General features: G+C 34.6%; 2 long non-coding RNA genes across 2 annotated transcripts in view; both read left to right on the top strand.

Annotated features, from left to right (window-relative positions):
- Positions 1–1,826, top strand: part of LOC109835967 — a 7,015-nt gene extending 5,189 nt beyond the window's left edge. Inside the window, exons 2-3 of the long non-coding RNA XR_002245756.1 lie at positions 462–516; positions 1,756–1,826. This is a non-coding gene — a long non-coding RNA (uncharacterized LOC109835967). The remainder of the gene's footprint in view (positions 1–461; positions 517–1,755) is intronic.
- LOC109835964 lies at positions 10,264–12,654 on the top strand. Its single transcript, XR_002245754.1, has 3 exons — positions 10,264–10,727; positions 10,826–10,930; positions 12,391–12,654. It is a non-coding gene; the product is annotated as an uncharacterized LOC109835964 (long non-coding RNA).

Genomic DNA, 15,410 nt, shown 5'->3' with positions numbered 1-15,410 from the left:
AGAGAGAGAGAGAGAGAGAGAGAGAGAGAGAGAGAGAGAGAGAGAGAGAGGGAGAGGGAGGGAGGGAGGGAGGGAGGGAGAAACAAATGGGGAAAAAATGAATGAAAATGAGAAGAGGAAACGGGAAGAAGAAGAAGAGATAGAGGAGAGAGAAAAGGGAATTTTTAATTAAATAACCAATTTTTTGGGACCCCTGGAAGATTTTTTGTTTGTATATAGGTCCAAAAGATAAAGAGGAATGAAAATATTCGTGAGGACCCTGTTTTTTAGTATATTACAATCAGACCCAGAAAATTCAAACTTAATTAGGAATTAAGCTCAGTAAATTGCTAAAATTAGAAAAGAATCTTATATGAAACCTATTCATATTATTTGATCTGATTATTTCTAAAATTTGCAGTGATTATCATATAATATTTGTTTGTTTTGAATTAATATTAGTCTTATATCTTATATTATAGGATCTGGTTGATATACAGAGGAGTAATATTTTGGGAAAAGTCATGTCCACTTGAGGTGAGTTCATTTCTCACTAGTATTTTATAATATGAAATTGCATGAGTATTATATTTGATTTATCTGGTGATCAAAAAAATATCATTTTCATGTATATAAAGATTTGACATATTTCTGTTGTGGTCTATCCTATAATACGATGTTAGCCTCATACAATATATGAAAAAGCAAATTTGATTTTTATATAAAATATAAAAAAAATGAATTTGACTCTCATGTAATTTTTAAATAATTGTGGGTATTATTTTATCTAAAAGTTTTTGATGAAGTATTTGGAATGTATTTCAACAGTTTAACGGATTCAAAGATTTTCCGAGACTTAGTATCTGATAAAAAAAATATCCATAAACTGTTTTAACTGAAATGAGGAGCTTTACCTTGTTAACTTCATTGAAAATATCTAAAAATTCTGATATGTAAAGTATTACTCATTTGACATATGATCTCGATGTTTTCAAACCCTCAAATAGTCCACTATGGATTGTTTCTGCCTGCCATATGGTGAATGCACCTTTATTTGGCCCTTCTGTATTGGCCCTTCTGAAATTTATTATGGCCCCTTTGTTTTGGCTAGCAACCTATGGCAGTGTTAGGTGCATTCGATTCCCGAGAATTATCTGTTATCTGATGCGTTTTACGTATTCCCATGCTACTGGGCTATAATTCGTAGCCTTAGTGTGACATGAGGTGATTATTGTGTTTCATGAATTACTAGCTGGAAATATGGAGCTAAGTGCTATACCGTATAGACGTGGTAGGAGCTACCTCTAGAGCCCGTAGGAGCCACCTCTAGAGTCCATATCGCTTGACAGTAATAGATTTATGATTTTAAGATTTGAGTGTGAATTCGAAGAACATGACTCATCGAGGTTTAAGATTTTGACAATTGACTGCGAAATTGAGAAAATAATAGCCCTATGGTTTTGTACTCAATTTAGTAATTTCTTTTCTTTCTTAATGTTTACCTTTATTCAAAAAGGGTTTGATTCCAAGAAACTTCACAGTATATTCAGTTGCACATAAGAAAGAAAATATAATTGTTGCATTCCTTCTTGAAGATGACAATATTATGATATTTGGATCGTATTTTGCTATCTTTGAATTTCTCATGCAAAACTTATAATTCGTTATTTCTGGAAATTATTCTTATTACTATTTTGTTAGTTATCTAGGAACTCTAGTGGGAAATGTTCTCACTGAGCTCTAGCTCACCTCGTCATTTTTTTAAAAAAAATCCAGATCCGGTGTAGCTTCATATTATCCAAGTTTTTGGTTGTGGCGTTTTGCTGAGAGGCGTTACAGGAAAAGCCTTCTTTTTGAATGTTACATACAATGAAGAATGTGCTTTATTTTGTGAAATGCTTATAACAGTGAGCTTATGGGCTGTAAGTACTGATTATATACATATATATATTTGCTCTGACTTCTATCATCAGTAGGTTTATGAACATTTGAGATAAACTATGTGATATAAAGTGCCAGGCTTGACCCGTGCATAAGACTTGTCTCGTGCACGGGTTGCTACTGTCGCGCACCCCGTATTTTATGAGTACAGTTTCTTGGATCAACTTTAGTTATATAGATATATGATTTTAGATTCATGGATTACATAATTCCTTGTTTAGTTTCCCTGGATATAAAGGAATTAGTTCAGCTTAATTGGAGGCATGTTTGACATATGTGACTCATGAAAATATTATTTGATGATATATGCTATTATGATAAGGAAAATTCAAGGGATTGGTTATAGATGATCATTATGATTAAACTTTCATGCTAAATGTATTTATTTTGGTGATGTTAGGTTGTGATGGCACTTGATGTGAGAGATTATCATTTGAGATTTATAGAAAAGGATTTGATAGTTTATTTTGAGAGGTTATAGTAGATAGTATGACAGCTTAGTTGGTTAATGATTATAGAAGATTCTATATATGGATTCTAGTTAGAAACATGGAAGTATAGATTTTATAAATGTGGAAGACTATGAATGCTATTAGTTTTTATTTGGCTTTTCAAGGACTTACATATATAGCTTGTGTAGCATAATACAGGATAAAAATATGTGGTTATTACCTAAATATTTGCCTATGTACATAACTTATGTATTTCAAAGATTAATGTTACTGATGATTGTTATTATGAATTATTATATTATTCCTTGATGACACCATTTCAAAAATTTTGTTTGGTGAATGAGATAGTCTAATCATAATTGGATCCATTTGTAGTGGCCTCTTTGATGATTAGGAATATTTTATTCAAGAGTCGGCATAGGCAAAAGAATATCTAAGGATTATTTTTGTGACGTTATGATAGAGCTAAAATTTTAGATAAAGTTATTACGTTTTGAATTTTGATTAAAAATTGTTTCTTTTTGTTTGTTAATATATTAATACCTTTCGACGTCTCTGGACCTATGTTGAATGTCTGATTTATTTTTAGTATTTTAACAAGTGCAAGATAGAATACCATGAGTTGAAGGACACTCAAAAATGTTTTTGCAATGTTTGATATATGACAAATTATTCATACAATTGATGAAATGTGAAGTTGTTGAAGAGTATTTCTTGCTTTTGTATTCACTATATTATTTTAGTATAAGAATTATGATGCTAGCTCACCTAAGTTTACGGTGTTGATGCTGAAAATGTATTAAGGTATACTATATTATTTTCCCTCAGTCATCGTGTAACACATAGTAAAAACTTATGAAGTGATGACTTTGATAATAGCATTGAATAGGTGATTTATCCTGAATGAGAAGTGCAAAAAAGGGTTTTTTTGTGAAAGGACTGATTTTTTTATGCACTTATTTCATGATCAATGGATTTAATTAGTATACAATAATTTTCATATACTATCTTTGAATCATCCTTTGCAAAATGGGAATAAATATGAATTTTGGAAGATTTAAGTCATATGAGTTGCGGAATAGATGGTATTTACACCGATTATTAGTATCTCAAGAATTATAATTAACATGAAAGAGACATTGTATGAGAAGCAAATGGTCCAAATCAATAAAGGTTTATGACTTCAGTTTTCATTATCACCTTAGTCAGAGGAATGTAAAGGTAGATTTCTTGAGTGCAAAGTGAAATACTAGTATTTAATTTCAATCACCAAATAAAAAGATATATGGAATAGGCTAGATTTGATATTCAGATTTATGACTCTGCAATGATGTTTACTTATTTTAGAATTCAAATTAGATTTGATATTCAGATTTATGACTCTGCAATGATGTTTACTTATTTTAGAATTCAAATTATCTTGATTGAAAGGATTGTGATAGATTTATGACTCTGCAATGATGTTTACTTATTTTAGAATTCAAATTATCTTGATTGAAAGGATTGTGATAGTATATTGTTGTGATATTTTGACAGTGGAAAAAAAATAATTAACCGAAGGTAAGAAAAGGTTTGTGCTAATGACTTAACAGTGGAGATTTTATAAAAAAAATAGCCTATGTGCCCGAAATGATCCTAAGCTAAGGATAGAAATTTAGAAGTCAATCTCTTATTGATACATTTTTATTCAGGCAGTACAATGATATACAGAGACTTGTGAGCAGTATTCCGGTTAACTCACAGGAAATATAGATTCTAGATTATGTCTCTATGCTTGATGTTTGAGCTTGTGAAGGTTGAGCATTATAAGATTGTAGATTTTTTTAACCTCTTTATATTTTTATGGCAATGAGAATAGATAGCTATGCATTTTTCTGACTGGCTTTAGGAGTCATAATAGTAATGATCATATATATTAAAGATGTGTGAGTTGTGTTGAATACTAGGGGCTATAATATCTAACAGAGAATTTAGGTTTCATTCCAAATGTGGGAAAACTTGAATAATGCTTTAGAACAAAATTGAAATTGAGTTTTTATACTCGCAAACAGAAGAATAGTTAGAGATGATCATATAAAGTGTGGGAGCATATTATTTCTGCCTACTGTCGGAACTTGAGAGGTAGATAGAAAGCATACTCATCCTTGCCAAAGTTTTTCCAATAACAGTAGTCACCAATCTGGTATTTATATGTTCGCTTAATAAGAATTTACTGACAGAATATGTAAATATTTATTTATTGGTACAAGTGAAAGAATGAATGATGTTCAATTATAAAATTAGGTATCTCATGTTTTAGCGTTATAGTGTCTTGCCTCACCTTTGACTCGTCTTACCCAGAAAGGAGTTAAATTCATCTGGTCAGATGTGAGAAAAAACTTTCAAGAGTTAAAGAAGTAGATTAGTGTCTGCTCCAGTGCTTGCATTATCCTTTGGAGATACAGACTTTACTATCTACAGTGATGCCTCTAGAAGAGGACTTGTATGTGTTCTTATGCAAAATGGAAAAGTCATAGCATATGCTTCAAAGTAGTTAAAACCTTATGAGCAAAACTATCCCACTCATGACCTGGAATTAGCGGCAGTAGTGTTTGCTCCCAAGATTTGAAGACATTATTTATATGGTGTACATTGTGAAATATACACTGACCACATAAGAGTTTGAAATATATATTCACTCAAAAGGAGTTAAATTTGCTGCAAAGAAATGGTTGGAGCTTCTAAAAGATTATGACATTACCATTAATTATCACCTCAACAAGGCAAATGTTGTTACTGACGCTTTGAGCCGCAAGAATACATGTAATCTAGCATATTTAACTACTTCTCAAAGATAGTTATTGGAGGAGTTAGATCGTACTGGAATTCATGTAATCTAGCATATTTAACTACTTCTCAAAGATAGTTATTGGAGGAGTTAGATCGTACTGGAATTGAAATTAGAATTCACCAAATTAACTACTTCTCAAAGATAGTTATTGGAGGAGTTAGATCGTACTGGAATTGAAATTAGAATTCACCAAATTAGAGTTAAACTAGCAGATATGATGATACAATCTTCCTTGATAGATGGAATTAAAGCAAACTAGCAGAAGGATCCTCAACTAACAGAAATAAAGAAAGGTGTGGAAGAAGACACTCGAAGAGAATTTAAAATACATGAGGATTGGTCATTGAGGTTTGAAAATAGAATTTGTATGCCCGATATAACAGAGATAAATAAGAAAATTCTAAAAGAGGCACACCACTCTCTGTAGACTGTGCATCCTGGATTAACAAAGATGTATAAAGACCTAAAGGAAATCTATTAGTGGAATAACAATTAGAACTTTGAAGGTTAGTAGTGTTATCTTAGTAAAAAGAATGGTTCATGAAGACTCATGTGTCACATTTAATTATACCTCAAAGGATAAGTTGGAGAAATTAAACCATGCATAATCAGGATTTAAGTCTACTCAGTTAAAACCGAATTGACCGTAATTTTAATATATTTTGCTATTAAAGGAGTTAAAAAGATAACTAGCAAAATAATTTTCATTTGAAAGATAAGGATGTGGATGAGTACATTCAGTATAGGGATAAGATGTACAAGATAGATCATTAATCTTTTATATAGGGTTTTGTATATGAAAGGTCGGGGGAAAATTTTTTTTTGAATGATGCACATTACTATGTATACATGGATATAAATAAATTAATAAATCAGTGGACTAATGTGAAATGAGTATTGCAAAATATGTGGTTGTGTGTTTGGCATGCTAAAAGATAAAAGTAGAAGCATTAGAGATAAGCTGTAGATTGATCCTAAATTAGATATATCAATGTGGGAAGAAAGAAAATCACCATAGACCTCGTCATTAACGTCCTGATAAAACCTTTGAGAAAGAATAATATTATCTAGATAATACTCAACTGGATACTAAGCTAGTATATTTTTTCCTTCCCATGTAAAAAAATCATTGGAAAGGTTGACCATGCATTTTACATTCACAAGATGTTGAGATTTCATGACATACTTGTTTCAATAGTAGCAATTTATGAGCTCAAGTTCTTACAAAATATTGGAAGAGTATTCATAGAAATTTGTACATTGCATTTAATATCAGCGCAATTATCATCCATATACATGTGATTAAAGACAAGCAAATTCTGAAAGATATGTTAAGGTACTGTGTTTTTTAAATGGAAGAACTGGGGGAAAACTATCTACCTTTACTGAGTTTGTATAAAATAATGAGCATGAAGTCAAGAAATGGAAGAACTGGGGGAAAACTATCTACCTTTACTGAGTTTGTATAAAATAATGAGCATGAAGTCAAGCATAAAGATGGCACCTCTCTACCTTTACTGAGTTTGTATAAAATAATGAGCATGAAGTCAAGCATAAAGATGGCACCTCGTGGCCTTTTATATGGTAAAAAGTAGAGACCTCTTATTTATCTGGATTTTGATGATGAGAGAAGCTCCTTGGTGTTGAGGTAGCGTGTCAAGCTTTATCGTTCTACTAGAAGATTCGCTCTTTGTTTGGTTGATGAAAGAGTTAAGACTTGTTGAAGAAAAAGTGAGCTAGGATTTCAAGGGGATACTAGGCCCAAGACATATTAACTCTTGAAATATCAAAATAAATTGATTAAGTACTAGACCAGTTAGCAGTACAATCACCTTTAATGGGAGTATGTTATATAATAGATATATCAATTCTAAGATTTATATGAGATCTAGATTACGTTGAAAAATATTATTACCAGTGAAGCCACAAGCATATGAAGAAACACCAGAGCATATTGTGAATCATAAATAGCAAGTACTTCAGCGATGAGTCATCAAATGTGAGAAAGTTCAATAGAGAAACTACTTTGAGAAAATTGCTATCTGAGGAATGGGAGATCCTGTTTAAGAGAAATATTAGGAAGGCTTTTGAAAATATATGTATGTTAAGTTTCGAGGACGAAACTTTTTATTAGGTGGGGAGAGTGTAATAGCCCCAGATAAAAAAAAGAAAATATATAATAATAATAATGATGATAAATAAATTGTAAGTCAGTGATTTTTTTCACCGCCTCACATCACCGCCTCCCAACAGTATTTAAGGAGAGGAAAAGAGGAGAAATTAGGGTTAAAAATAAAAATAGAAGAAGTGAAGAGGAAGGAAGACAGTGAAAGAAAGGGGAGAAATCTAAGGTATAAACTCTATGCTTCCTTATTTTTCTTTGATTTAAGAACTAATACATAATATCTTGAGAAATTAAAAAAAAAAGAAGAGAAAACATACGTGACTGCCTGCGTCGGGGAGGGCTCGTCCTCGGGTCGCCGCTCTGACGACGGCGCAGGAATCGATCGCGTCGATTGTCCGCAGAAGAGAGAGAGAGAGAGAGAGAGAGAGAGAGAGAGAGAGAGGGAGGGAGAAACAAACGGGGAAAAATGAATGAAAATGAGAAGAGGAAACGAGAAGAAGAATAAGAGATAGAGGAGAGAGAAAAGGGAAATTTTAATTAAATAACCAATTTTTTTGGGACCCCTGGAAGATTTTTTGTTTGTATATAGGTCCAAAAGATAAAGAGGAATGAAAATATTCGTGAGGACCCTGTTTCTCAGTAAATTACAATCAGACCCAGAAAATTCAAACTTAATTAGGAATTAAGCTCAGTAAATTGCTAAAATTAGAAAAGAAGCTTATATGAAACCTGTTCATATTATTTGATCTGATTATTTCAAAAAATTTGTAGTGATTATCATATAATATATGTTTGTTCTGAATTAATATTAGGCTTATATCTTATATTATAGGATCTGGTTGATATACAGAGGAGTAATATTTTGGGAAAAGTCGTGTCCACTTGAGGTGAGTTCATTTCTCACTAGTATTTTATAATATAAAATTACATGAGTATTATATTTGATTTATCTGGTGATCGAAAAATGTCATTTTCATGTATATAAAGATTTGACATATTTCTGTTGTGGTCTATCCTATAATACGATGTTAGCCTCGTACAATATATGAAAAGAAAATTTGATTTTTATATAAAATATAAAAAAGATGAATTTGACTCTCATGTAATTTTCAAATAATTGTGGGCATTATTTTATCTGAAAGTTTTTGATAAAGTATTTGGAATGCATTTCAATAGTTTAACGGATTCAAAGATTTTCCGTGACTTAGTATCTGATAAAAAAATATCTGTAAACTATTTTAACTAAAATGAGGAGCTTTACCTTGTTAACTTCATTGAAAATATCTAAAAATTCTGATATGCAAAGTATTACTCATTTGACATATGATCTCAATGTTTTTAAACCCTCAAATAGTTCACTATGGATTGTTTCTGCCTGCCATATGGTGAATGCACCTTTATTTGGCCCTTCTGTATTGGTCATTCTGAAATTTATTATGGCCCTTCTGTTTTGGTCAGTAACCTATGGCAGTGTTAGGTGCATTCGATTCTTGAGAATTATCTGTTATCTGATGCGTTTTACGCATTCCCATGCTACTGGGCTATAATTCGTAGCCTTAGTGTGACATGAGGTGATTATTGTGTTTCATGAATTACTAGCTGGAAATGTGAAGCTAAGTGCCATATAGGGCTAAGTGCTACACCGTATAGACGCGGTGGGAGCTACCTCTAGAGGCCGTAGGAGCCACCTCTTGAGTCCATATCGCTTGACAGTAATAAATTTGTGATTTTAAGATTGGAATGTGAATTCGAAGAACACGACTCATCGAGGTTTGAGATTTTGACAATTGACTGCAAAATTGAGAAAATAATAGCCCTCTGGTTTTGTATCCAATTTAGTAATTTCTTTTCTTTCTTAATGTTTACCTTGATCCAAAAAGGGTTTGATTCCAAGAAACTTCACAGTATATTCAGTTGCACATAAGAAAGAAAATGTAATTGTTGCATTCCTTCTTGAAAACGACAATATTATGATATTTAGATCGTATTTTGCTATCTTTGAATTTCTCATGCAAAACTTATAATTCATTATTTCTGGAAATTATTATTATTACTATTTTATTAGTTATCTAGGAACTCTAGTGGGAAATGTTCTCACTGAGCTCTAGCTCACCCTGTTGTTTTTTAAATTTTTTTTCAGATCCGGTGTAGCTTCATATTATCCAAGCTTTTGGTTGTGGCGTTTTGCTGAGAGGCGTTACAGGAAAAGCCTTCTTTTTGAATATTACATACAATGAAGATTGTGCTTTATTTTGTGAAATGCTTATAACAGTGAGCTTATGGACTGTAAATACTGATTATATACATATATATATTTGCTCTGACTTTTATCATCAGTAGGTTTATGAACATTTGAGATAAACTTTGTGATATGAAGTGCCAGGCTTGACCCATGCATAAGACTTGTCTCATGCACGGGTCGTTGCTGTCGCGCACCCCGTATTTTATGAGTACAGTTTCGGGGCGTGACAACATCAATCGTAAGCCAAATCTTGCAAACATATAGTGCTCAATGAATGAGAGCGTGAGGCAAGAGAGTGTGTAAGAGAAGCCTCAGAGCTACTCGGGCTTCTCTATCCATCCCCAGCATTGGGGAGATTACTCTGGCTATGGGTTACTAGCTATTTGATTTTATTGGAAATTTTATTTAATATGTTCTACTTTCTCTTTCATCTATCTACTACTTGAGGATTCTTGGTGTATTTTCCACCTTGCAAGGTCTTGCCAAACTTGTGATCATTTTTTTCTATCTTTATGTCAAAACTGGAAACCTAATCATTAATGAATTTCATTTCAAACGAATATATACTCTTTGTCACACTGTAACTATTATAAACTGTTATATAAATTTCTCCTTGTCTTACTACATCAACTAGCACAAGTTGAGATGAAACCTTATAGTTTAACAAAGAAATTACTCTTAACTGTGAAACAGTAGTACTGTATTGCAACTATAATTGCTTCAGTCCCTTCCTTCCCTTTAAAAATGTGTGTATCTCATAATATTATTCATGATATGCTTAATCCTTGCTATGACAAATTCACTCATCAAACCCCTATGTTCTCTTTCTGTTTTAAACTCATTGTTAAGCAATTTCGTGTCTGAAACTCCTGTTTTACTCTGCTGGACATCTAATTCTGTGTTGTATATGGAAATTGTGAGCTGTCCACCTTATAATTGTCAAACCACAATAATCCCTCTATAATGTCTTCTTGATTATAGTGCGAGATAATGCAATTGTTGTTGTCATCATGACAGCTAGCTTGAACTCAGAAGTGTAGTTTATAACTAACGATTCGAAAATTTTGACTTTATTTCCTATCAGATTTGCATGCGGATTCGGAAGAGGCAACCAATTTATAGACCCCCACTACACGCTCCATACCTTCAGATCATTCGGTAAGTTAGTATGTTTTAGTTTATTAAGATGTCATATTGGTTATGTACTATTTTATTCACATGGACCTTGTGTAATCAATCGTTACGTCTAGTTGCAGGTGATGTGTCTACATCTGCAGCAGCTTGTCTCCCTAAGCATCCTTTTGGTATTCAACTTAATCGCGCAGCTAAAGGCATGCAGGATCGAGGTGATAGACCATCAGGTATATAAATCTTTCTATGGGAAACTTGTGTGGTAAAAACATTCAATTTTCTATAAGGACTGCTGTTGTACATATTGTGCTCTGGTTTCGACGTTTAAAATTTTAACTACTTTTGTACACCTTGATTGCATTTGGATATGGAAATGTTTAGCTGTGGTCTTTTTATCTCATAATTTAAGTCATGTGACAGTTCTTCGAATACTAGCAGAAGAGCTTAATCGCTAGACTTTCTCTGAGCGGTGTCTGACCGTATCGTGACTCTAGCACGGTGATATACTTTGGAGAAAATTACATTCGTTTTTTGCATATGGAGAGGAAGTTTCCATATTCAAAGAATGGGTAAAGTGATGTGTCATTCAAAATGACTGCACTATGGTTCTGGAAGAAAAACATGCTGTTCTGAGTCATGTTAGGGTATGGTCTTGATTATCAATTGGTTTAACTATTCTTTCAAGTCAACATGAAGAAAGAATTGTTATGTATTAGCACAGTTGTATTCTTGTGTTTGTCTTTTGATTTTTGTTATTTTAATGGTCTATTTAAGTTATATATCAAAGCCTGCTTGGGATATCTTTTTTTCTATTGATTCTTATCTTTTTGATGTTGACTCTCTTGCATTTTGCATCCATGGTTCGCGTTCTAGTTGATTTGCGTTTTGATTGTCCTTTTTTCACCCCTTTTTAATAAGGGTGTTCGATGTGGTTCAGATGATTCAACCTGAAATGTGTACCTTGATCAGATCAGTAATTGACATTTCTTAATCTGACATACCTAATAATTAAAGAAGCAATGATGATGGCAGAATATTAACTGCAATGGTGAGGGACACATGGGCCTGTGGATTTTCATTAGGTTTCTCAAAGTCATAATGGTTGTCAAACATATATGCGCCAACTCTTCAAGAGTTGAGCAAAGTTGGATGTAGGAGGATCATAATAATTCTTGCTCCTAACACAGTTTTAACCTGTAACTCCCGAAATTTAGCCGCAAACAATTGTACATACATAATTATATACAGTGGTACTAGTTCTGCATGCAGATTAAGGGAAGTAGATTGATCTCATGTACTAACCATAGGATACTAAAATCGAAAACATGGTAACACATCTCAACTTTCAAGGGAAATATTCTTGGAGCCTAAAGAAGAAACTGGTGAAATTTTCATTAGTGTCAGTTGACTTGCTATTAATACGTACAGCTACATCCTGGCCATTAAAAGACACCTGCATTAAGTAAACATAAACATTTACTTACAGGTGTATTCAACCAATTCAGTTAACTTTCAATTTTAATTGCCTGAAGTCAGTGAACCAAATACTGTTGCTAAAATCAGCTACTTACTACTTCATTAAGGAACTCAGTGATAAATCACACTGCTTGAGAGCAAAATAACTGATTATTGTTGCGTATTCATGTAAAACATATACTGCTAAATATTTGTATTTATTTGTTTCCTACAGAGCAATCACAGCATACCTGTAAAAGCCACGGCCCGAATAAAAGCCAATAAGCTACATCCCGATATTGAGAAGGGGAAGGTGGCATGGCCTCCGTATGTCAATTCCAAACGCCACCTTGTTAGCAACTGTTGAGAATGTAATGCAATTAACGGGTCTTAGAGGGCCTTTGTGTAAACGTGTGTGTAAGGCTATATAAGCCAACAATTCTATCAATGAGAATATGAGAAGAAACCCTAGAAAACCCAATTCACTTAACATGGTATCAGAGCCGCCGCCGCTAAGGAGCAGGCTGCAGACTGCTTGACTAAAGGGCTTAGCTCAGTAGATCTAGCTAGAGGATGTGACAAGATGGGCTTAATTGATATCTTTCGCCCATCTTGAGGAGGAGTGTTGAGAATGTAATGCAATTAACGGGTCTTAGAGGGCCTTTGTGTAAACGTGTGTGTAAGGCTATATAAGCCAACAATTCTATCAATGAGAACAAGAGAAGAAATCATAGAAAACTTACATGGTATCAGAGACGCCGCCACTGTTCCCATCCATTTCTTCCTTCGAGCCGCTGCTAACCCTAGACTCCTTCTTCTTCGAACCCTAACCCCTATCAGAACCGCCGACCGAGCCGCACTCATCAACTTCGACGACGATCGTTTTACCCACCACGAGCAGCATGACCTCCAAAAACCCTTGGCGCCTCTGTACAGTTACCCAGGATTCCAAATACCCCCCTGCAAGGGAGGCGCTCGTGGAGCTGTGCGGGGACGAGTACCACAGAGGATGACGAATCTCGGAGGTTGAGCAAGGGATCTGTCAGGTACGGGAGGAGCTGCCAAGGAACTGGCAACCTGTCAAGTGTTGTCAAATGCAAGTGAATGAAGGAAACATCACTGGGATGAATACGAGAGCTTTGAAGGGTTCTACAAGACTTAAAGAGGATTTCATTTACCACCTTGAGCTGTAATAAATGCTTAGGAGTTAGTTAGAAACAGTCTAACTGTTTCTGTTATGTCTGTTAAGACTGTTACAGTCTGTGCACGTTTTGTGCACGTTTTCTTGTTTTGTTTTGAAAGAGTTGTATAAAGGAGAGATTGTAACCCCAAAAGCCTGGCATGAATGATTGAGTAATAATCTCTTCTTCTCTTCAATTTTCTGTCTTAGTTCATCTCACTTTTTCTATCTCTTTTCCTTCTCAACTATCTCAAGTTGTCTTTCTCTGTATTACTCTGCGAGAGTGCAGGTTTCAACAATGGCGAGGAACAGTTCCATGAGGGGAAATCGAGGCTTCCGAGCCTCACAATTGGTATCAGAGCACCTAGAAGCTGAAGCAGTTGTTGAAGAATCTTCAGGCGATCATGAGGAGACCTCTGCTGAAGAAATGACTCAAGAGGAAAGGTTCAATAGAGTGGAGGATGCAATTCTACAACAAAAGTCATTCATGAAGCAGCAGGAGTCAATCAATCAAGAAAACTCATCCAGATTGAAGGAGAATTCAACAAAATTAGATGATCTAGCTTCTCAAATGAAGTTATTGGTTCAAGAATTCAAGAACTCCAAGGGTTCTGCTCAAGGAATTCTGGGAGCTGGACCAAGAGAGGATCATCAAGCCTGGAGCTCAGGATCAAAAGAAGACAGAGAAATTTATAGATTAGGATCTAAAGATTCAAGCAAAAAAGATTCTGAACATACCCACACCTTCCAAACTCCAAGGAATGTTGATTTTTCTGAAGAATTTCAGCCTGTTCACAGTTTTGGTAATTTCTCAAACCAAAGAAATTCTTTCTTCAGTAACCAAAAGCTTGTTCAACCAAAATCTTTGCGTCTAGATTTCCCTTCTTTTTCTGGACTTGAGAATGTGATAGCCTGGCTTGAACAAACTGAACAAATCTTTGATTATTATGACATTAATAGTAATGAGTGGGTCAAAGTTTGTTCCTTCTATCTGAGAGAGGAAGCTTTACAATGGTTTAGATGGCTTACAAGACATACAGATGATTACAACCTCTGGGAGGTTTTCAGAGAAGAATTAATCTGTAGATTTGGTCCCAGTGAGCTTTCAAGGCCATATGATGCCTTTTCCACCATGAAACAGACCTCCACCGTTAGGGAATACTTGGGAAGGTTTGAACAAACATTAGGCCCGTTAGATGAACAGCCCTCTAGAAGGCATATCCTTGAAAGATTCATAGGTGGGCTTAAAGATGAGTTGAGGTATGAAGTGGCAGCAGCTAGGCCAACCTCATTAAGGGGAGCAATATCATTGGCTAAATTGTTTGAAGACAAGCAAAAAAATGAAAGGAAGCCTAGGGGAAATTGGAGTGTTCCTAGCCCAGGGGGCCCTTCAGTAGGTTCCTCTCCCAATCTTCCTTTAAGAGACAACTTCCGTGCCCCTTCCCAATTCAAGAAGATGACTCCTGAAGAGATACTAAGAAGGAGAAGTCAGAATTTGTGCTTTACCTGTGAGGAGAAATGGTCTAGAGGGCACCAATGCAAAGGAAAACACCTATTCATTCTGGAAGGGATTCTTGAAGGAGGCATGGAAGGGGAGGACAATGACCATGGTGATGAGGTAGAGAACTCTTCTTCCATAGAATTAGCTGAAAGCTTGGTTAGGGGAGCTCCTTCTATCTCAGTGCAAGCCTTGAATGGAATCACTGCTTCTCATACTATCAGGGTGGTAGGTTATTACAAGAATCAAGCAATCAGCATTCTAATAGATTCTGGTTCCACTCACAATTTCATCAATGCTAAGTTGGTCAAGAGATTAGGCTTAAAGGTGACAGACTCTAACAATTTCAATGTGTTAGTGGCTAGTGGAGAGTTGATCAAAGGGACTGGGGTGTGTCCAGAAGTGCTGTTGGACTGTCAGGGGGTAAAAATTCAAGTCAACATGTTAGTTATGCCTATGGGTGGGAGCCAGATTGTTTTGGGAGCAGATTGGATAAAAACACTTGAAGATATCACTCTGAATTTCAAAAAACTGCAGGTGACATTTATGAGTGAAGGGGTGAAGAGAACTCTGCAAG

This window comes from Asparagus officinalis, chromosome 4 (assembly GCF_001876935.1).
Source record: "Asparagus officinalis chromosome 4, Aspof.V1, whole genome shotgun sequence".
Taxonomy (NCBI): Eukaryota; Viridiplantae; Streptophyta; class Magnoliopsida; order Asparagales; family Asparagaceae; genus Asparagus; species Asparagus officinalis.
This window is presented reverse-complemented; position numbering and strand designations above follow the sequence as displayed.